The sequence below is a fragment of the Castor canadensis genome, chromosome 8, assembly GCF_047511655.1.
Source record: "Castor canadensis chromosome 8, mCasCan1.hap1v2, whole genome shotgun sequence".
Classification (NCBI taxonomy): domain Eukaryota; kingdom Metazoa; phylum Chordata; class Mammalia; order Rodentia; family Castoridae; genus Castor; species Castor canadensis.
In genome coordinates, this window is record NC_133393.1 from 158,231,867 (window position 1) to 158,253,868 (window position 22,002).

At 59.4% G+C, this 22,002-nt stretch overlaps 1 long non-coding RNA gene across 1 annotated transcript; it reads left to right on the forward strand.

Annotated features, from left to right (window-relative positions):
* Nucleotides 1–4,879: 4,879 nt before the first annotated feature.
* On the forward strand, nt 4,880–9,287 carry LOC141425870 (uncharacterized). Its single transcript, XR_012451060.1, has 3 exons — nt 4,880–5,360; nt 7,273–7,547; nt 8,144–9,287. It is a non-coding gene; the product is annotated as an uncharacterized lncRNA (long non-coding RNA).
* The last annotated feature ends 12,715 nt before the right edge of the window (nt 9,288–22,002 follow it).

A 22,002-nucleotide genomic window follows, 5' to 3' on the forward strand; every position in this document is an offset into this window, starting at 1 on the left:
CTCTAGCCTCCTCCCTGCGCCGTGGGACTCATCCTGGCTTACGTGTGGCCAGCAGGACAGCAGACAGGCAGGATTGGTATGGGGATTCAAACCACCACTTGGGACGGGGTGGTGGTCATAGTGGAGTGACTGTCAACCTCTGAAGGTGTTGTTAACCTCACAGGGAGCAGTAGGCAGCTGACCGCGTCCCTGATGGGCCCCAGGGGGCAGAACTGAAGGTCAGGGGCGCTGGAGGGGCAGCGCCCGGGTCCCGGGAGGCATGTCACTGCAGTGCTGGGCAGGACCAGCCCAGGGCCTCTTTGGACAGCCCGCTCAGGACACACTCCCTGTCCACCTGGGCCCCTCTCGAAGCACTCATTGTGCGGACCCCTCCAGACGCCAGGCCGGCTGGCTCCCACCAGCCAGGGACGAGGGGACCCCGTCCGACCCCTCCTCCCGGCCCCGGGGACCCTCTAGGGAGAAGCTTCCCGGCGACAGGACTCCCTCGGTCCGCGCACCTCCCCAGGACCAGGGAGGACGCCTCGCCCCGCCGCTGTCCCTCGAGGACGCCTCGAGCCGCGTCCTGGGGACCCCCGGGGACCCCCAGCCCTCCCCGGAGGGGCCGCAGCGGGGAACGGAGGGCCGCGCTGCCGGGAAGGGGCGGTGCCGGAAGCGTCACGGGCTTCCCGGGAAAGGGGCGGGGCGGAGCCGGACACAGGAGGGGCCGGGCCGTGCGCAGCTCCGCGAAGCTCCGCCCCCTCCGCCCCGCCCCCGCCCGGACCGCGCCCTCGGCGCCGGGAAACCCCGCCCCCACCAAAAGATAACGCGTGGGTGGCGGCAGTAGTGGCGACACCCCGGCTTTTGCGGCGGAGGCCGCGACCTTCTTGGAAAGCACTTGGCAACAGGTGACCGCGGGGCGGGCGCGCCCGGCCTTGGTCAGTCTCGGCACGGGCGGGGGTTCCCGCAGGAAACGAGCGGAAACCGGAGGAGGGCTCGTCCGTCCTGATCCAGGTCGGACGGAGCCCCGGAACGGCCGCTGGGGGTGGCTGGGGGTCCCCGGCTGCAGCGGGCGGCCTCGGCCAGCTCCACCCCCTGGCCCTGGACACCACCTGTCCGCCCTCCCGCAGGCCCCTAGGCCGGGGAGGGGGTCTGTTCTGTAGCTGTCCTGCAGCAGGACTGGGCTTAGGGACACAGGGGCACCCACCCCTTCCCGTAAGACCTGGACCCGTGGCACTAGACTGGGCACTGCAGCCAAATCTGGGGTCACACCCACTGCCGGCTGCACCCTCGGTGGGGTGGAGTCTGATCTTTCCACTGTCTGTGTCACGTTCCAAGTTTCACAATGCAGCCAGGGGAGGCTGTGGGTCTGGGGGCCACCCACTGTCCTGTGGCTCAGGGCTCAGCTGACTTCCTTCTGGAGTCACCTGCCAGGACACCTGGTTGACCTGCCAGAGGTGCAGAGGGTGGCTGCAGGGTCCACTTGACCCCTCCATCAAATCCACTGCTGGCCAATAACAGAAAGGGTTTGCTCCCCAAAGCGCACACTCCTTGGGTGCAGAGGTTCCAAGTCCCCCTGAAAACCCTCCAGGCCTTCCTCACCTACCCATCTCATGTCAGGTGGCACTGTTTGGGAACTGGACTTTTGTCTTGTTACCGACATTCTGCTTCACCCCGGGTCCCTGGTGATCCTGCATCCCACCATGAGCATACCCTGCTAGGGAGCATGGTGGCTGGAGAGTGCCCCAGGTTAGCCTCACAAGCCTGGCTTGTGGCCACTCAGATAACAGTGGCTCTTAGTGCCTGGTTCATGCTGGTACCAGCCCCCAGTGTCTCAGAGAATGACCCCCTCCCCCACCCCTTTGGGCAGCCAGGGCCTGGACATTGTGCTTTCACCCTCTGCCCTCACTATTAATAGCTCTCCTGCAGGAGCCAGCTATAAATAGCCCCCAGCCCCTCACACAGGCCCATTCAGGCAGCCTCTGCCTGGGGGCACCCACACAGGCTGCACACTGGCGTTCTGAGCCACTGGGCACCATGCCCGTGCCTGCCCCCTCCAGGGCCAGGCACATGGAGGGGAGCACCCCCACCGCATCTGTCTGCCAGACAGATGGATCTCTGTCCCTGCACCTCTCAAGGCCTCTCATAGCTGGGGGTGGGGCTGTCCCCATCTCCACGTAGGCCCTGTGGCCAGGAGCTAGCCTTCCTCTCTGAGGATGCTGGCCTGGCTTCCTTCACTCTGCAGTCTACACCCCCAAGGGTCCCCTCAGGGGCTTTGGCATGTGAGACGCTCTGACTCTCCAGCTCTTGTCTGAGAAGCAGGCACTGCAGTCCACCTGGCTGAGCACCCAGGAGGCTCACAGCCAGCCTGGAGGGAAATCCACATGGAGGGAAGGTCTGTACCTCCTGCCCCTGCCAGGGGTACAGTCATCTCATGGACCCAACCCTGGCCCTCTGTTCCAAGCACTGCTGGGCCAGACCTGAAGGACCCACCAAGTCCCAAAAGGCACAAGGTCCGCATGGCCCCCACCCATCCCAGCTCCCTAGCTTTGGGACCCCAGAGTGGGAGTGTACCCTCCCACTTGCCTTGTGGGCAGGCACATTTGAATTCCTGACCCTTGCTTCCCGCTGAGGTCTCACCGTGGTGGGCAAGCTTAGCTCCCAATCCCAGGTGACAGTGGCTGCCTGGCCCAGTAGAGCCTGCCTGCTGGACACCTCCCCCCTCAGACTGCCTGGGCCCCCATGGCTGGTAGTAACAGGCGACAGGATGGGGGCCTGGGGACGGTTGTTATTGTGTAGGGAGGAAAAAAGGAAAACAACCCTGTTTACGGAAAAGGCGCGTCCGCTGCCGCCCGCCAGTGGCCTTCCTGGGGGGACAGAGGTCCTTTGTTGGGAAAACAGGAGGCAAGGATTTCCAGGACCTACCAGGCCACCCGCCGGCCGCCCGCCCCAGCTTCCGCCCATTCTTGGCAGCCTCTGCCAGCCATCAGCTGCCTGTCTGTCCATCCACTTTTTGTCCATCCCTCTGACTATGGTGTAGGCTTTCAGCTTTCAGACAAAGCTGACCATCAGCGCTCACGGTGTGGGGAGTTCACCTGGTGACCACTTCCTCCTCCAGGAGCCTAGTTTTGGGTGCAGCTGTGAGCCCAGCAGGTACAGCCAGGCTGTCAGTGTTGTCATCTCATAGGCCACTGACTGCCATGGACAGACCAACCCAGCCACCAGCCAGGGAGTGTGAGTGTGTGCTGAGGCTCTGTTAGCCCACAATAGTCTGGGCACCAGGCACACAGAGGGGATGCCACAGAGAAGAACCGTACCCGTCGTGTAGCCAAGACCCCGGATGCCATATGTCCTGCCCCTCTCCCCGACTGAGGGCCAAGTAGGGTCCTGGCCACTGCACTCCTGCTACCCAGGCCAACATTCAGCCACAGTCCACACGCTGCTACTCTTCAGTAGCTAGGCCCCTAGCGTGTGTCCACGCAGCAGTTAGGCTCGACATCCCCACATGTACACCTTACGGCATGGCATGCACGTGTTTGTACACCTGCACACCCACGGGCACCCCTCAGCGCAGCAACACCCCTGCACCTGCCAGACACTAGCAAGCACGCCCTCCCGGCCAGGCCACATCTGTGAGGAGACAGGAGGGTAGGTGGCTCTCCCTGCCCCCAACATGGGCACTGAGACATGGACGGGAGCAGGCCTTCCAGAGTCACCCTGTCCGGGCACAATGCCACAGGCCCAATTTGGCCCTGTGGGTCAGAGGCAGCACGTGGGATGTCGAAGTGTCCCCCTGACCTTGGGGCAGGGGCCAATCAGCATGGGGGAGTGCTAGGCTAGAAGAACAGAGGGGATGCAGAGGACAGCTGAGGGCCTGTCCAGGGCAGGTGTGAAGCTGGGCTTTGGGGGCTTCATGTCCCCGCAGGAGACCACTGCCCTGGCAGAGCCATAAGGGTATGAGATGCCAGGAGGGAGAGGGGACCTCATCTGTTGGAAGCCAGGGGAGTTCCAGAGAGGAAGAGGCAAATCTGGACCTAATGAGCAGGAGGGAGGACATGGTGTTTACCCCCCCCCAAGGTGGAGATGCGCGGGGCCTGGGACCAAGGCTGAGGTCCCAGGGACCCTGCTGCAGGGTGAGCAGGCATAGCACCCAGGACGGGGGCCAGGGCAGCATGGAAGGAGTGCGAATAGGGATTTAGGGGTATTTTAGTGTGGGGCTGATGGGATTTTCTGGGATTGGGGGCAGAAGGCCAGATAGGGGGTGGGGGCCCAGTCTAGACACACTGACCTCATGTGTCCCAACACAGCAGCTCTGGGAAATCCCTCCTGTCTGTGACAGACTCAAGACTTGAAGAGTAGAGGCTTGGGGTCTCGGAGGCAGGGAAGACTCCATTCCAAGGGCAAACCCTTCCCTCCACCTTCTGCTGGCACCTGCCCAGGTCAGGTTCAGATCCAGGATCAACATCTGTGCTCTAAGTCTTGAGTTGTGGTTCCTGTGTCCAGTCCTCTGCGGTCTCACTGAGGGCCTGCAGCCTGATCCCCACTATCCTAGGCACCCCCTTCAGGGCGGTGGCCCCCGTTTTCTTATTAAGGGATCTTATTAGCCACATTGGCAAGTACTTGGGCGCCATGGGCCCCAAGGACCCGCATGCTTTCTAGGAAGGGCACGAGAGTCAGAAACCTGCAGCAGGTGAGGGAAGGAAGGAAGGCAGAGCCAGAAGGGACCTTGGACCAGCAGGGGCAGTTGTATGTGTCCAGGAAAAGAAAGGGGCCTGACCACCATGTGTCCATCCACCTGTCCATCTGTCCGTGTGTCTGCCCATCCAGTGGACCCATGCAGTGCTTCAGACCCACAGGCTCCGGGAAAGGTCTGTTTAATGGTGAGCAAATGAGGGGACCCACCTGTTTAAACAGCCACCCACTCCCTCCCTGTATGCAGTGATCTGGCTGGAGTCAGTACCCAGGAAAGGAGTGAGTGAATGGACGAGTGAATGAACGAGTGAGTGAGTGAGTGAATGGACAAGTGAGTGAATGAGTGAGTGAGTGAATGAACGAGTGTGTGAATGTGTATACATGTGGATTGGTTCCCAGCCCTCACAGTGCTCACTGTGGACACCCAGGCCCCATGCATAGAGCCCCAAGGTCACCTTCCCAGACACCAGAGGCCAGAGTGTAAGCGGGGAGGAGCATCAGACCTGCTATGTGTATAACTAGAATCACAGGCAGTTCCCAGATGGCTGAGGCCACTGCCTCTGGCTTCTGAGGTTACAAAGCTGGAGCTGACCCCATGGGGTCCCTGATGTGGGCCTCATTCATGATGGTGCAAGGACCAGTGGACACAGGCTGATTTGCAGGGCAGCCCCCCAGGACTCCTCTGCCCAGAGGTGAGCAAAGCCGCGCCAGGCCAGGCTAGGTCTCTGAGGAGTGGGTTCAGCCCCAGGCACCACTCATTGTGGTGAGACACCCTGAGTGGGTGGGGATCCGTGGTTGCCCACAGAGCCCCTGGACCTGGAGTCAGCCTCACCAGTGTCTAGCTGGCAGACCCCTATGGTGGCTCTGCTATGTACTCCAGAGCTAGCAAGGCATCCTCAGGCACTTGAACGTCACCCCCTCAAAGAACCACCCGGGACAATTTGAACACCTTGCCTGAAAATCAGTTTCCCTAAAAATCACCGTAAAGTGTGGGACCCCAAGCAGTAGCTGCCCTTGGGACTGGGAATGGGTGGAGGCTGTGGGCTCCCCTGATGTCTGTCTGGTCCCTGATTGCTGAGGCACCCAGCTCACAATCTGTGTCCTCCACCCCACTCCAGGGCTGAACCTTTGTCTCCCTGGGCTGGGCCAGGTCATAGCTGCAGTCTCTTGCGGAATGGGCCCTGGGCTCAGTGCTCTTTCGCCATGAGTGGGTAGAACTGGGAGTGCTGGAGCCCTCAGGCCCTGGGTCTTTAATGAAGGACCCCTGATGTGTCAAGAGGGAGGGTCTTCTCCTTAATTAGGACTCCTGCCTTTGGGGTGCCCAAGCTGGTGACCCCTAGTGTCCAGTGTCAGGTCCCTGTTAGGATCTTCCAGGTTCTGGCCTAGGCTGGGTCCCTTCCCACTCACTGTGGGGCCTGTCCAGGCCTCCTGGGTCCTACTTTCCCCAGCCCCATCCTCAGCCCCAGGCTCTCTCCATGACAGTCCTGAGCTTCTACAGTCTCTGCCAATAGAGGGGATCTGGGGGTCCTAGGTGGTCAGCACACCAGAGAGTAGCCTCAGCCCCCGAACTCCACAGCTGTGGTGCGAGCTCCCCAGAGTCCCGGATCCTGCAGCAGCTGGTAGAGTCCCCCATGGAGACCTGGGTAGGCATGAGCTACAGAGAACTTGGTCCCCCAGCACATCCTTGGGGTGAGGCTCAGGTCCTGACAAAGGTCTCAGTGCTCACCAGGTGCTGAGGGAATCCCACCCCTCCTTTGGATCAGAATTGCTGTGAGAACTTGCTTTTTATCATATGCAAACTGTGTTCTGTGGCCCTAAGGTGCACTTGTGACCCTTTGACTAGATGTCAGCCCAGCTCACCCCTGGGTTTCATACACCTGGTGGGGACCTTGAGGCAGAGAAAGAAGGCAAACCACAGTCAGGCTTCAGACTGTCCCCAAAGCTGTCAGATAAATAGGTACATGCTAAGCTCTGAAAACCAACAGGTCACCTGTTGCAGTGGTGGGGAAGATGAAGGCTGCAAATCCAGAACTCGGTGTTGGTGCTTCCCCTTGAGCCGCTACTGGACTCTCAGTGGGACACCAGGGAGGGCAGTTCTGGAACAGATGGGCCAGAGCCCATGGAGGACGATGGGTCCTCCATGCTTGAGGTGGAGGGAGAAGCCTCAAGCCCAGGCCAGAAACATCTGCCCATGGAACGAAGGGGAATGGGAGATGGTGAGAGAGCAGCCCCAGCAAGGGGGTGGAAGGAGGGACCAGGATCTGTGTGCTGCCACACGGGCAACGTGAAAGCCAGCACAGCACGTCTGGGGAAGAGAAAGTGTCACAGCCACCCTGGGAGAAGTCTGGCCTAGAAGCCTACAGCTGGGGTCCAGGGATGACTGTCAAGATGGGAGATGGTCAGTTTGTTACTCTGGAGGGGAAGCAATGATAAGGGAGGGAGTCCATGAGGTAGGGGCACCAAGAAGAGGGTTTAGAGAGGGAGGGACAGAGCAGAAGGAAGGGGTGGTAGGCTGGGGATGTAGCTCAGTGGCAGAGGTCCTGGGTTCAACCCTCAGCACCAAAAAGTAAATAAAAGAAGGGGGTGGGTTCTCTCCATGTCCAGCTACGGAGGGAAGATGAGAGGCGGGGGCCCAGGCGGGCAGAGCCATCAGAGCCGTCGGGCAGGGAGACCCTGCGCCTCATGTCAAAGCCACAGTGAGACCCCACCTCACTCCCATGGACAGCTGCAATCAGAAAACGGCCAACAGCAAGTGGCAGGACATGGAGGAATTGCAGCCCTTGCCACCTCTTGTGGCCGCCGTTGCTGCTTAAAATGCAGCCAGAGTCCCACTTGTCTCTGTGCTGAGCTGCTAGACTGCGCCTGACGCCGCGTAATCTGTGAGTAGAAACATTGGCTAATGGGTCTGAAAGCCAAGGAGTCCAATATCCAGGAGGCTGGACTCTGGCAATGGCCTTCTTGCTATGTTGTCCAGGATGGAGGGCAAAGGGCACGAGGGAGAGGGGGAGGGAGAGGGAAGGGGAGGGAGAAGGAAGAGAGAGAGAAAAAAGAAGGAGGAGGGAGGAAAAGGGGGGAGAGAGGGGCAGAGGGAGGAGGAGGGGGAGAGAAAGAGAGGAAGGGAGGAAGAGAAAAAGAAGGAGAGAGGGGGGGAGAGAGAGAGAGAGAGAGAGAGAAAGAGAAAGAGAGAGAGGAGAGAGAAGAAAACTAGAAGGAGGGAGAGGGTGGGAGCCAGTGAGTAGGAGGGTCCAATTCACTCTCTCTTGGGAGCCCATCCTGTGGTGAGGGCATCAACCATCCTGGGAACCAGGCTCAGGTTCCACCTTCCAACAGAACTCATTTGGGATCAGACTTCCAACACGTGAACTTTGGGGGCACATTCAGATACGGTACCTTGTGACCCGCGAGTCCTCTTGTGGGTCCACACCCACCAGAACGGAATCAGGCTCTCAAGCACTCTTGCCTACCATGTTCACAGGACTGTCATCTGCCCTAGCCACAGTGTGGAAGTGACTCACGGTCCAGGACGGATGAGTGGATGACAAAACATGGCCCCTTCATACAGTGGAATATGATTCAGCCTTAAAAAAGGAAGGAAACTGGCAAGAGATAGCTGTGGATGAACCTTAAGGCCCTTGTGCTCAGTAAAAGAAGCCGCTGCAAAAGGAAAACGCTGTGTCACCAAGGCACATAGCGGGGCATGTGCACAGAGACAGAAGGTTTAGCAGGTGCAGGGCTAGGTTGGGATCCAGAGTGGTTTAATGGAGACAGAGTTTGGGTTTGAGGTTCTGAGAATGTTCTAGGGACAATGGTGGTGATGGCTGCATTTGGATGTGGCAGGCGTCACTGAACAGTACACTAAATAATAGTTAAACACCAACCCTCACGCTGTCGTATTTTATCACAATGAAAAGAAAACAGCTGGATTAGCTTGGCGTGGCATTTCCAGGAGTCTGGCGAGAAAGCAATGTGTGCCAGGATGAGCAAGGAAGAGAGCTGTGTGATTCAGTGACGCTGGCTCGGACATTGGCATGTGAACCCCCCTTGTACGATATAAAGTAACAACAAAACAATCGTGCTCCCACATTTCCGTCTTTCTTTACTAACATCATGATGGGTGAGACCATGGAAAAAGGGGAAAGCTTTGTATTTTAGTTCCTATAACCTTACTTTTTCCTGCCCCCCCTTTTTGGCAATACTGGCGTTTGAACTCAGGGCCTTGCACTTGCTAGGCAGGTGCTCTACCACTTGAGCCACACACCCATTTTCTTTGCCTTAGTTTTTTTTTAATAGGGTCTCCTGTTTATGCCTGGGCTGACCTGGATGGAAATCCTCCTATTTACACACTTCCTGAGTAGCTGGGGTGACAGGTGCCAGCCACCACACCCTGCTTTTTATTGGTTGACACAGGCTCCTTAACTTTTTGTGATCACCTCCTGAGTAGCTGGGATTACAGGTACGAGCCACTGCTCCCAAGTCAATTTTTTTCCTGTTTTTTGAACAAGAGATCCTGAATTTTCATTGCGAATTGGCCTGTGAAAATTGAGCAGCTGGTTGACCCGCAGGGTCAAGAAGAGTTGGATGCAGAATGGAGGGGGGAAAAGATGATTGCCTGGAGAGCCTCCTTTTGCCAGCTTGAAACTTGCCCCTCCGCGAAAGGGTTGCAGGGATAAAGGAGAGTTAGGGTTCCATCAACAAACCCTCCTCTGAGGGGCCAGCTCACGGGAGATCAGGTCCTGGCAAGGGTCCACTGTCATTACCACTGTTTAACCACACAACATGCTCTGTGTTTTTTTGGGCACACGTGATGCATTTAGCAAGCTAAGCGTTAAAATATATTTGGTTTGAACTCACTGCTTTGCACTTGCTACAGAGGAGCTACTGCTGGAGCCACACCTCCAGCCCCATGTGCGTTTTTTAAAAGGGATTTCCTCGAGCATATCTCCCCATCTTCTGCTGGCCCTTCCACCTGCCCCAGCCTTGGGGAGCACAAAGGTGCTGGCGAATCTGGGTCCTAACAGGCGCCAGGACACCATGGGCTCCACCTCCCCTCTGGCCTCAGATGCCATGCACCTCTTGGGCCTCCTTGACCTGCCTCTCTGCACCTACCAGTTACCCCCACACAGGCAGATGTCCCTCCACCACTGTCCCCAAGTTCTGCCCCTGCCCAGGGTCTTCCCAGCCTCCCAGAAGGGAGGAAGCCCTGGTGCCTCCCAGAGTCCACACCTGCCCACACCCCTGCAGACCCACAGGATAGGGCTTGATCCTTTGTGCCACAGGGATGGCAGGGTGACAGAAAAGGACTGGCTCTGGTCAGCAGATGCTTTGTCCTGCTGCCCTGCAGAGCCCTCCACCAGCTTGCAGAAACACTGAGGCATTTGGCAGTGATGTCCTTGGGCCTAGGAGGCTGACCCTCCCTGATCCCCAAGCTGGGCAAGGACCCGGTCCTCCCAACAGACATGCTCTGAGGCCCAGTGGGGCCTGAACCCCAGCTGTGGCCCAGAGCTGGACTTCAGCAGGCCACCAGGGCTGGCGGGGCGGAGGGGTCTGGTGATATATGGGCCACAGGTAGGCAGGGGACAGGCCTCTGATGAGGTAGGGACACCCGGTGAGAATGACCCGGCTCAGGGTGGCTCTGAATTGGGGTCTGGCCCTGAGGCCTAATGCAGATGGGTGCTGTGAGCCTGTGGGGGCGTGGACACCCGCGAGCCTCTCTCACAGACACACAATGTGCGCAAGAAATTCCTGGGAACCCACTTGTCATGCAAATGCTCCTCCTGAGGCCCTCCCAACCTCGCTTGGGGTCTGCTGCATTGGGTTGTGGGCCATCTCCCCTCTGCCATCAGTACCAGCTGAGGGACATCCCTTCACCACAGAGGCCCGCACCTCACTTGGCTTGGCCTTTGACTTTGGTGGGGCTGTCGCAGCTTCAGTGCCCAGCCTGACCTCTGCCCAGCTCTGCCCTCAGCATGACCACATGTTCTCAACACCAGTGGTGTGGCAGGGGTCCCAGGCCTCTCACCCTTCCTTGGGACCGGGACACAGGCTCAGGTGGCCAGGCGGGCAGGGAGCCAGTGTCCCAGTGCCTGGCCAGTGCTGGGCTCCTACGTTGGGCTTGGTTGGTCCCTGGACCCAAGTGCCATGTGGGGCCATGGGAGATGGCACTGGGACACTGGCCAAGCCACAGAGGCTCTTTTGCCATCCTAAGGGCCCAGCAGAGTGCCCAGTGCACCTGGTTAGGGAGGGGCAAGTGGCACAGATGGTTTCAAGATAAAGCCAGGTAGCGTTCCTCCTACCTGGAGGGAAGCCCACCTGGGGAGGGGATAGGAGCCCTCAGCAGCTGCCCCTTTGAGAGACTGCCCAGCTGGGTCCACCAGCAGTCCCGTTAGCAGATGACAGCTCTACTAATAGAGCTGCCCAGCAGACAGGGCTACCTAGATCTTCCCCAAGAGCCTGCCTGTACTTGAGGGTCCCAGGAGGTCCCTGGCAGGAGTTTCAGCACACGCTGCTTCAGGAGACCCAGGGCCCTGGTGGCTCTCAGTGTGTGTGTCCTGCGGCTCCTGCGGCTGTTTCTGTCTCTCCAGTGTTCTCCCACCTCAATCAATGCACGCTGTCACCAGGTAGCAACCTGCCTTTGGGATCTCATGCAGTGTAAACAGGCAGCCCCTACTGCTGCCAGAGAGACGCGGACGGCACTCAGCTACTGATGTGGGGGTGCTAGAGTCCCCAGTCCCTGCACCTGGTGTAGCCCTGTCTCCAGCCCAGGGGAGTCCAAGGTCCACAACTCCCCCAGATAGAAACCCAGCCCTGGGGGACTCCTCATAGCCTTTGCCCAGGACTCTGAGGGAGGACTCTGTCACTGCAGAGCCCCAGCCCTGCCTGGGGCTCTTCTCAGTACAGGCTGGGACCCATCCACCCTGTGGTGGGGCAGGGCTGGGAGAGAGCTAGGGTGGGGGCAGAAGCCCTGGGAGGGTCACCTGCTGTGATTGGTCACTCATAGCCCAGAGAGGGCCTCAGCCCAGGAAGGCCCTCAACAGGGACTGGGCTGGGCCCTGACGGGCCTGGCCTCTGTCACAAGTGAAGTATCCAGAGAAAGCCCAGGACCAGAGGCCAACAGAAGGAAGGGGGTCCTGCAGGACTGGATGTGGTGAGGCCCCTCCCCCACAGGGCTCCAGAGCCCCTGAATGTGGTGAAGCGACCATTGGGGGAGCACCCAGCAGGAGTGACCCCCTGGACGCCCCTCGGAGGTTCTCCAGAGGCCACAGGCGCCAAGGCGTTGTGGCGCGTGTCCTGGCCAGGCAGCCTTCCCGCTGGCCCTGAGCCATGGCTGGTTGGGGACACGGTGTGCGGCAGGAACAGGGTGTGTGTTTGCTCAGGGCGCCTGGAGCCCAGCACGGGACAAGGGCCCATTGTGTCCCCGGCCACCCCGCCCCTCTGGCCCATCCATACTGCCTCACCCCCTCACCCCTTGCCCCTCGACCCCCTGCCAATATGGCCCCACCTTGCCCTAGACCTCCATGCACACTCTCTACTCAGACCCATAACCCTGACCCAACCCACATCCCACCTGGTGACCGTCCCTCGAGCCTGTGCTGCCCACTGTTCCTCCATTGTCCCTCCCTAGCTGTCCCACACGTGGGCATGACACATGCAGTCTCCACCTACAGTTCTTGACGTGGCCCCAGGCTCATACTCATCCCGTCCACCAGTCTGTGGGCCACTTGGCACGCTGTGGGGCACGTGCCCTGAAGCCCCCTCAGGCGTGACGCAGTGGCCCCACTGTGCAGAGCAGGGTCACACCGACTTCAGAGGATGGAAGGGCAGGGCAGCAGAGGTCTGAGCTAGGCTGTTGGAGAGGTACCAGGTTGGTGATAAATCCTTTAGCCAGCTAACCCACACTGAGGAGTAAAGTGACAGCCTCCCGTAGGAGCTGCTGGAGGTCCTCTGGGCAGGCTGCCCTGCTGGGCAGGCTATGCACACACCACACACACACACACACACACGTGCACGCGCCGGGGGCTGTGCCAGCTCCTTCCCAGGCCCTGTGGGCTGGGCTCAGGGAAGGAGGGTCTGCCTGCATTCCCCATGGCTGGAAGAGCTCTTGGTGGGGCAGGCTGTGGCGTGGTAGGAGGGCAGCACTTCCATGACCTCGCCCCACTCAGCTGCATTTGGTGGACCCTACAGTCTCCCGGGCCTGAGATCTGCCCTCTTCCCTGCCCCCACCCCAGCTGTGCAGTATTTCCTCATAACCAACTCCACAAGAATGTCAGGGTGGGCAGTACTGCCTGGTTTGCGAGTGAGAAAACTGAGACCGCAGGTCACCAGGACAGGGGCTGGGGGCTGGAGGACATGAGGACTCATGAGCCCTACACAGACCAAGGTTGACCAAGCAGAGCCAGTCTGACAGGGTACAGCCACGCTGTGTGTGTGTCCATGCCTCTCACGTGGACACTGTGAACTGAAGCCCAGCCAGGAGGCAGGCAGAACAGGCCCCAGCCTGCGTCATGGGCATCACAGAATAGTGGGCAGGCAGCCACCTGCCGGAGGTGTTGGCTCAGCTGGGGGTGGCCAAGCAGGAGTGGTTGAGCCTTGAAGGCTGGGTCAGGGAGCAGGACAGGCAAGCCAGCACCCAGCCACCTTCCCCCGGTCAGAGATGCAGAGATGGGGACACAGACACAGAGCAGAGAGTGGGGAGAGGCTTGGAGGCTGACAGCCCCACAAGGAAGCCAAATCTAGCCTGAGCCCTGGGTGGGGACGAAACCCAGTCTCCAACCCCGCCCCTGGCTCTGTCCACCCCACCCTCAGCTCACAGGAAGCCAGCCAGTACCCTCCGGAGCTTTTGAGCTGGCCATGGCAGGGCTGGTTTGATGACTGCCCTGATCCATATGCCGGTGACTTGGTGGCCAGGCCTGCCCCACGTTGCTCCCACCCAGGTCTCACTGAGGGGCTCCATGCCCACCCATACAGGCCAGAGTCATCTTTGTGAGAGCCCAAGTCATACCCGGGAGGGACTTCAGGGAGTCAGACCTGGCTGAGGTTCCCTCACTCCTGCTGGCCCCAGCTCTCCTCCTGCCCCTGACATGCTCTTTTCCTAAGCCCTTGTTCCCAGCCCTCTCCCCTGGGCACTCTTCCCTGGCCAGAGCCCTCCTCTGCCTCCAGCCCCATGCTGACAGTGCCCAGCACAGAGAATTGCAAAAGCCTCTGCCTTGGCCCCTCCAGCACAGCCTCCCATCCCTGGACTGAGCTCAGATTGTGATCGCCCACCTCAGCTGCCTGTGGCCTGTCATTTTTGCTTTCCCTAGCCTCTGTTTTCCCATCTGTAAATGAGCACCAGGAGGAGGATGGCATGGGGACAGGAGAGGGGGCAGATCCCAAGTGTGTTAGAGTGCAGGGGTCCCTCTTCTCCCCTGCCTGCCTCTCTCCTTTGACTGGCTTTGGCATTTCTAGGAATACCAGGAAATGAGAGGACCCCCGACCAGGCCTAAAACAGCTCCTGCAGCCCTAGGCCAGTGAAACCCAGCACACACCCTTTCCTGGCCAGTGGTCCTGACCTGGCCAAGTCTGGGGGTGCTTGGAAGAGGCAAAGCCTTGGCTGAAACCTGAGGGGCATAGGGATCAGTACATTCCTTCCTGGAGGTGAAATATGGTTGTGGGGTGGGGGTTGTTCTGAGTGCTAGGAAACTCAGAAAGGCTAGGGTTCATCCTTCAAGGGCAGGGCAGGTGGTGTGCCCAGCAGACCCATTCTATAGCTGAAAGCCAAGACCCAGCAGCAATAGGGAGCCAGCAAAGGGTTGTGAGCAGGAGAGGGCCATGTTCAGAAGCAAGCTGGAGGGGCTGCCTCTGATGATGAGGGGTGGAGGCCCTGCCTCTGATAATGGGGGGTGGAGGCCCTATTGGGCAGGGAGCACCAGCAGGGCATGGGGCTGAAGCTGGGGAGAGCACCATGGCAAAGCAGCAGGCTGGGTGCCATTCTCCTGCTGTCTGTGGGGAGGCCTCTGCCCCAGGTCACAGAGCAGCTGACTTGCCCACCTGGGAGGGACACCAGGGCCGGGTCGAAACCCCAAATGGTGCGTCCCAGAAACCACGAGTCAGCAGCTCCCCTCCCCTCCCATTACAGGCTAGTGGCCAGCCAGGGAAGCCACTCTGGGAACGCCCTAGCAAGGGTGTGGCTGAGACAAAGAAGGAGCCCAGCAGCTGCCTCCTGCCCTCCAGGGAAGAGGACCAATATGGGTACATATCCCCAAGGGCCAGGGATCTGGGGGAGGACTTGGTCCTCAGGATGGTGGAGCTGGGGAGCTCCGTGCTGGGGGAGGGGGCCTAGAGCTACCTGTTCAGGTGGATAGCTCTTTTCCCAAGGGACCACTACCTTGCAGGTATGAGTCTATACCTAGCCCCATCCCCATAAACATGAAGACAGGTGTCTGTGGCGGTGGCTGGGCTCCAAGAGGTAGGATGTCTCGTGCTACGGGCCCCAGGGGACCCACGGCCCCAGGAGGCCCTGTGGTTCCTCCTGACACTACCTAGGCCTGAACCTGGGGGGAGGGAAGAGAACTGGAATCATGAACCGGTCTCTGAAATTTTCAGCAGGGCTGGACCAGAGACACCCAGTGGTACCAGCCCTGTCCTGAGGCTTGGTGCTGACTAGAGGACTCAGCAGGCTACTTGCTGTCTCCCCCACCCTCCCTTCCCCTCCCTTCCCTCTCCCTGAGACTGGATTTCAGGACTGACCTTTCCCCAGGGGGAAACCCTGGACCAGGGACAGCAGGGACAGGGGAGGGGGTGCACTAGGGGCAGGACAGGGCAGGTGTGAGGTCTCAGGAGGCTCCACGTGCTTGAAGCAAAGAGCTTAGGAGCCCCAGACACAGCTCGCTCCTGCAGTGCTGTATCCAGCCCAGCACAGGGAAGCCTCGGCATCTCTCTCTGGGCCTACACAGCCCCAAGGAGCAAGTCCTCCCACTCAGGCCAAGGTCAAGGGGGCAGTGGGAGCTAGAGGGATTTCTGGGGGCCCCTGGGGCCTGCAGGCTGGAGGAGGATGGCTGGGGCAGGGAATTTCTTGGGGGTGGGGAGTCCAGCCAGAGAGTGAAAGTGTAGAATTCCTCCCATTCTTCCCATTTCTCTGCGCTGACTCAGCCACTGGGTTTCCTGTGGACACTGACTGGCTGCTGGCTGGTGAATGGATGGCTGGGAATGTGCCTATGCCCCAGGAGGGCTACGTTCACATGCCCCTCCCCTATCCCCTCTTCAGGTGCCCACCCCGCCCTGCCCTCTTGCCTCAGCAGCTCTCCCCTCCAGCTCTACAGCTGGGCCAGAGGACCAGAGCCTGGATCTTGGGAGGAGAGTCCACTAGGGGCTGATAGGTCCTGCTTCAGCTGACCTCTCCCTAGGCCCCTAGCTCTCCATCTGGACAGTGGGCAGGTTGGCAAGATTTCAAGTGTCCAGTCCTTGGTCACCCCAATCTGCTTTCTTCCTGAGGGGTGGTTGTGGGAGGTGCTGGGGCTGCAAGCCAGGGGAGCTGTGCCCACCCAGCCTGGTGCTCTGCTCCTGGCAGCTGGGCTGTGCCCATATCTTTCCAGCCCATGGGCTCAAGGGGAAAGGAAAAGAGGTTCTGAGTTGTACACACCATAAGAATGTGTAGCAAGATTGACCACCTGTGAATGCACACATAGTCCAGGCTCACCTGGGACCAGGTGTACACAAAGCTAAATTGTTCCATGAGCTCTGACCCAGGTCAACTAGCCACTGGGCCAGATTGGCTCCTCTGGCTGCCCAGCCCTAGAGAGCCAGCACCTCCTCCAGGAAGCCCTCAGCACAGTCTGCTTTGGGAGCAGCAAGAGTAAGTATGGACACTGAGGGTAAGCCAGTCAAGAATTGGGAACATCCCTTCACCAGAGGCCAACTCAACCCCTCTGCTGGCCTGGAGTGCCACCCCACCACCACCCTGTCACTTCCCAGGAATAGGGAGGTGTCCCTGATGTTGGAAAAAAGCCTGACCACTTCTGAACCAGGTGCCCTGCCCAGTCCACCTCATTGCCCTGTGTCAGGGTGGACTGGGGGAGCACTGGTCAGAGGTGGGGACACAGCGGGGCCCCTCCTCAGGCCTTAGTGGACCCCTCTGGACTCTCCTAGACCTGGGTTTGAGACTGGACGCAGCTGGCCCAGTGCTCTTGCAGTCATTCAGGGTCCTTTCTCCTAGTCCCTCCCCCAGAGCAGCAGCAGAGGCAGGAAGGGCCTGGGAGGCTCATACCAATCAAGACAAACAGGAACCCGGCCAGGAAGGGTCGACAGGCTGGACCACAGCTCAGCACCATCAGAGCCCCTGCAAGCCTGGCCAGCAGACCAGAGACACGGATGTCCCCCGGTGGTTACCCTTTCCTGGGCTGGGGGGTCCCTGGAGCCCCCACTCTCTGCTCCCACTGCCTTCTGGCATCCAAATGCTCCTCATGATTCTTTGTGTCCAGCCCAGACTGGCCCTGTGGATGCCCAGGAGCCAGATCTCGGTCTTTCTGGCAAGGCAGGGGAGGGCTGCCTAGAGGGGCTCCTCAGGGTAACAGGGCACAGTCTGAGGTGAGCATGAGCCCCATGGCTCATCCTGCAATCCTGCCCAACCTGGCCTGGCTCTGCATCAGTGTGGCTGTCAGGAACCAGTCCCTGCCTGAAGGCCTAGGTCCATTCCCAGCAGCCCCTAAAGGAGAAGAGGGGGCAAGGGGAGGCTCCTGGCAGCCACAAAAACAAACGGGTTCTTCTCTAGTTCTTCCTCCATGAGCAGAACTCTGGGCTTTATTGGTTCTTCCTCAGAACCACTGACTGCCCCCCACCATGCCCAGGCAGGTGGGACTTGCCTTTCATCCCCCAGGTATTTTTCTGAACTTTAAAGGAGGAGACTCACAGGCACTGGGTGCCCAGGTATGTCAGTCCCAAGCTGTGTGGGTACTACCCAGGGCTATCAGGGAGGGGTCAGATAGAACCTGACCTGAAGCTGTCATCCATCCTGCCCTGCTTCTGTCCAAGCTGACCTGCTCTCGGGCAGAGTTCATGCTCTGGCAGTAATGCTCCTGCTTGAGAGCTTGGCAGGGCCAACTGCAACCCACAGGCTTGTCCTGTCCCCAAAGTCCCCACTCCTGAGAAGGTCCTCCTCACACACACGTGTGATAGCAGTGTCCCCAGGCTGTCACGTGGTGCACAAGTGGACTGAGCTGCGCAGCAATACTCACTAAATGTACACGTCTCCAAGGTCATGATTACAGACACTCCCCACCCCTCTCTACATCCCCAGCCTGGAGCTGAGAGGTTACGCCCACTCAGGGTCAGGGCGTGAGCTTCTGCAGAAGGCACCCCTGCGCCTGCAGTCCATGTGGACTGGGCAGGACAAGCAGGAGTGCGACACCCTCCACCACATCCACCTAAACGCCTTAGTCTAAGGAGCTCCTCATTGGAGGCAGAGGTTCAGAGCTTCTGGGAGGCATGTCAGGCCCCACCCCAGCCAACCTATCCCAGGGAGCCCCAAGACTCTGTGGATAAAATTCTGGAGTCTGTGCCTACAAAGAAGGCCAGGACTTCCATTACTGCTTCTGTGAGGTGCCTACTGTATGCTGTGGGGAGGCTGAGGCTGGGAGCGGCTGGGGACCTTCCACTGTTCCAGGGTGGGTCAGTAGCAGGGCAAGGCCCATGACTGAGAGGTGGGAGGGCCTGGGCTGGGGTGCCCAGCCTGTGGTTGATGATGGTCCCCAGAGGTGAACCAGGGCACGCACTTTTGGGGCAAAGGTTGGACTGGACTGTGGGCAGCCCAGTCCTGCCCACAGGTACCACACAGTGTGCTGGATGAGGAGGGACACCTTTGGCCTAGTCTTCTGCTGCACCAGCTTCAGCCCTGGCTGAGCCTGGCCCTAGTTTGGGGACAGTGTTGCAGCCAGCAGCCATCCAGGCTGAAGGGTCCAGATGGGATGGAATGGCCTATGTCACCTTGCCCACTGTCTTTGCTGTCTTCAAGGCTCACCAGCTAAGAGCCCCAGGCTGCTTTGGGGGACAAAAGAAAGCATTCAGATACACTGAGGAGCTGCTTTAGGTCTGGACACCCCCTGGCATCTTTGGTTTTTCAAGGTCTTTTTCTGCTGAGGTCAGGTGACCACTCCATGTGTGAGTAGACATGCCTCAGTGGCAACAGGGGCCACGCCAAGAGTAAGCAGCAGCCAACATAGGGTGGGCCTCTGCTGGGGGCTCAGGACAGGCCAGGGTCTCCTGGGCAGGGCAGTGGCGTCTGTCAGTCTCTGGGACAAGGGTAGAAGAGGCTGGGCCAGAGTTCATGCAAGCTGGTGGCCCTGTTCCTACTGAGCTTCCTACCCCAACCCTGGGTGGCCTTTGGTGAATTGTTGCAAAATCCTGGCGAGCTCTGCTGGCTTCTCTCATCGGTGAGAGGCTGCGGTGAGAGGCTGCACTGAGGAGCTTGGGGCAGGAGGGGAAAGGGTGGTGCCTGCCCTGCCCTGCCCTGCCCTGGGAGTTCTGCTTCCAAGCAAGCCTAGCAGCTGTGGCCCTGCAACAGTGGGTGGCCAGGGCCTGTGCCACACTTACCCAACTAGCCAGGGCCAGGCACAGGGTGGGGGTGGACTGGTACAGTTCCTGGCCAGGGGCCATGGATGGCAGTGGGTGCTTGTTGCCAGCTGTGCCCATCTAAGGAACTGTCAAGCTGGGCTTAGGGAGGGGCCAGCCTAGGCACAGCCAGCAGCTCTTGCAATGAACCTAAGGTCAGAGGATCTTGAGGCAAGGCTACACTGTCTATCTCTGGGACTGACCCTCATGGCTGAAGGGACATGCACCAGGGTCCAGGACAAGGCTGGAAGCAGGAGTGAGGAGGCTGGTGGAAGGTGGGACAGAGTCACAGCCTTGGTAGGGGAGGGGCAGGTGAGAGGACCCCAGGTATGGCCCAGCTGGAGAAGTATCAGAGACAGTCAGGATGGAGCTAGGCAAACGTATGAGATGCCTATGGGCCAGCTAGACAAAGTCTGATAGAGGTGGCATTTGTCATTGGCATGGGAAGAAGAGTCCAGGATGGCCTGAGGGCAAGAGGACAGGTGGAGATGGCTGATGGAGTATGGGGGAGGTACCCCTACCCCATTCTCCTCATGGATGCTTCAGCTCCATGGGGGTGCCTCAGGTGGGTATGTTTACAAGCTTGATGTGTGTGCACGTGTGTTTACCAGCTGTTGTGAGCATGAGCACCTGTGTGTGAGTGTGTGTGTGTGTGTGTGTGTGTGTGTGTGTGTGTGTGTGTCTAGGGAGAGAGGAAGGCTGAGGCCCTGGCTCCCCTCTCTTCCACTCTCCCTAATCCAGTGAGGCCAGTTTGGCTCCTGTCACCACAGCAACGGCACAGCCCCTCCCACCAGCAGGACAGGGTGACCTGGTGGAGCTGGCTGCTCATCCCATCCACTGTAGGGCAGGGATGGCTGTTTCCATCCCTGAGCCAGGAGCAGTCAGGGACAGGATGGCTCCGGGGCTGGGTGAAAGGTGGGGAAATCTGGCCCTTGGTAGGGTCTGCTCTGCTCCCCCAGCCTCCGCCCTGCCCCCTCAGCAGAGCAGCCCAATTGTTGCAGGTTCTTGTGCTTCACTGACTTGCAGTGGGTGTTGGAGGCCCAGGGGCAGGGCTTGGGCCTCTGCAGCCAGACCCCAGCTAGGCCCTCCTCCTTCTGGCCTCTCATCTGTAGGAATGCCCCAGCTCTGCTGCTGTGGGCTGGGCCTACCCACAGGGGCCAGAGCTATTTTTAAGGCCCACCGGATGGGCCTTCCAGGAACCAGGAAAAAACAGGCGGGGACTGGCACCCTGCATGGGGCTTGGCTGGGGGTGTTAAGCAGACCTGTGAGGCCAGAGTCAGCAGAAGGGCTAGAAGCCCTTGGGTCTCTGAGATTCAGCCTGTGCAAGGAGTGCAGAAGCTCTATAGCCAGAGTACCCACCATTTGCCAAGCCAATAAATGGTAGACCATGCCCACTGCTGGCAGGGGTAAGGTGAGGCAAGCAGGGCTTATCTGGGGATACAAGGGGTCCTATATCCCTTTGGGGCAGAGCTTCCTCCAGAAGTTATGGTGGTCTGGATGACTGCACACACCAGGCTGCCTGCTCAGTAAACTCCTCAAGCCAGATGGATATTGGATGGACAGCTCCTGGGGGCATGGGCTCCAGTCTATTTTGACTTGTCAGAGCTCACTGCTGGCTCAGGGTTCTCAATCTGCAAGTGCAGGGGCACACACACGTCCATAAAGGAGTGAATGCACAGCAGTGTCAGGAGAAAAGAAAGTTGCAGAGAAATCCCAACCTCAGCAAGTGGTTGCCTCCTGCATCGGGACCAGGCTACCAGGAACCCTCCCCACTGTCCAAGCCCTCTGGAGGTCCTGTGAGGCAGGAGTCCTTCTGGGGTCTCTAGCCCACCTTCAAAGTAAGGGGAGGAGGAGCCGTGGGAGGCTGGGCACATGTAGCTGTTGGTCTAGGGAGACTGGTATCGAGAGCACACCTCGGGAGTTTGGGGGAGCAGAGATGGGGTGCCCCTCCTGGATTTTGGTCTCTCAAGGCTGACTCTACTGGGTTCCAGCCAGGATGACCCAGAGAGTTTCATGAATTGGGCAGGAGGTCCACTGAGGGGGCCTCAGTAATCCCAGTCCCTCCCAGCTGCTGACCTGCTCTCAGGATCTCCGTGGTCAACATCTAGACCCAGAAGGCTCCCCAGCACACCCCCTTCCCAGCATGAAGGCCTGGGGTCCAGCACAGCTTGACTGCACAGCATGGGAAGGAGACCCTGCTGGACCCTAGGCTGGTCCTCTGCAAGCACCCACACATGGACAATAGCCCTCCTCCCACACAAGTGGTGTAAATTCTACTGAGAGCATGGGCTTGGACATCCTACCTGGGACTTGACCTGGTCAGGGACAAGGGTCCTGGGCTGGCCTGAGTCAGGAGCCATGCCGCACTGCAGGAGAGCACCAGGCTCCAAGACCCTGAGGCTCTTTCAGACAGGAACCAGAAGGAGGCAGTTAGAGAATGTCAGCGTGGGGGACAAGGCCCAAAGAGCTAGAAGGTAGGCGGGACAAGAGCAGAGCCATCACAAGCAAGGCTTAGGGCACCAGTGAGACAGAGAAAGAGCTAGAGAGGAGCTAGTGGGCTTCTGTGCCACAGATGGACCCTAGACTAGGTCAAGAAAGGACCTCAAGCAGAAGAGTGGTGTGGTGGTCAGTGGCACCATTGAAGAGACGGTGAGGGGTAAGAAGCCAGGCCCACAGGCAAGCGTGTGTGCAAGGTCACACCAAGGGGCCAGGCACTTGGATCTGCACATGGACGCTTGCTGGGAGCATCAGATA